General features: G+C 34.1%; 1 pseudogene; it reads left to right on the top strand.

The window, feature by feature from the left end:
- Window positions 1-176, top strand: part of LOC149567541 (26S proteasome regulatory subunit S10B homolog B-like) — a 120,863-nt pseudogene extending 120,687 nt beyond the window's left edge.
- Window positions 177-1,274: the final 1,098 nt, after the last annotated feature.

The raw sequence follows: 1,274 nt of genomic DNA, 5'->3' as shown, positions 1-1,274 counted from the left end.
TTTCCCTTTCTATTTAGCATTTTATAAAATTGGAGTTTTTTTTACTTTCTGGCGTGTAACTTGTACTTATCTTTGCCATTCAAGTTGTTAGCAAGTTGAATGAAGCAAAGAAACTAGAGTCAAGTTGTTCAAGAGTTGATCTATGTATTAAATATCTATTGTTGAATTTAAAATAAACATTTAAAAGTTAATGTTGGCCTTATTTGAGAAATCTTGTATGTTTAAGTGGTAGACAATGTGATCTAAACAATGTGATCATTGCACCAGTGTGGTCCTTGTTTTTCTTAAGACTTAAGTCATACTTTTCTTTTTAAAATTTTGATGTAATGTTGTTAGCCATTGTTTGAATCTCCAATATGATCCATATTGTTTCAATGACTTCAATCATGCTTTAAAAGATATTAAAATGTTGATTCAAGGCTTGTCCTCTAGCCCATGAGTCAGAATGAGATTTAGGGTGTGTCTGCATGCATGGAGACCTCAACCAAGGTGGAGAAAATATAAGAGGTGGTAGGGTAAAACTTTATTCACTTTGTGCACTTTCCTACAATTTCACTTTGCGTTGGAAATGATTGCTCATAGGAGACTTTATCAAATAGTCTAGTACCTCGTTCCTACCGCAACTAGAACAGAGAGAAGACATTTTAAGTGAGAGATCTACATATGTTGAACACATGCTTTTTACAATTTTTCTACCAACTTCTTCATTTTGTCACTACCAAAAATTTACAAGTGAAGTCTATGATGATAGATGAAATAGGAAATTGAACTCATGTGGAAGTATGTTGAAGATGCCTATGTCAATTTGGGGAATTTAGCTAAAATGGTATACAAGCCAAATTTATTTAAAGGTGAAAAATTAAAACATGGTTACAAATGCCTCAAGATGCCTACGCCTCTAGAGTTCTTTATCATGGGAGGAAATAACAATAGAGTACTAGAGCTACCAAAAAAAAATTTGATAATGCAATGAACCATCACAATTGTAACATCTTACCCGACAGGAAGTCATCACTCTCACAGTATTATCATTGCACACTATCATACCTACGATAGTAACATCTGTTGGATGACCATCACTCGAATAGCATTGTTGTCGCATGTCATCATTGTTGTGACATCCAACCCAACAGATGCTCATTAGGCCTACAACAACTCCATCATAAGTGCGATGGTAGACTAAAAATGTAGGTCATCATAATTATGACACTTGACTGTCCAACTCACTACATTGTGAAGAGGTACACTTCCTTTTTATTTTTTCCAAATTGTGA

The sequence above is a fragment of the Cupressus sempervirens genome, chromosome 3, assembly GCF_028749045.1.
Source record: "Cupressus sempervirens isolate cs-2001-9-10 chromosome 3, ASM2874904v1, whole genome shotgun sequence".
In the NCBI taxonomy this organism is placed as follows: Eukaryota; Viridiplantae; Streptophyta; class Pinopsida; order Cupressales; family Cupressaceae; genus Cupressus; species Cupressus sempervirens.
Note: the sequence above shows the minus strand (reverse complement) of the source record. Positions and strands in the feature narration are given on the sequence as shown.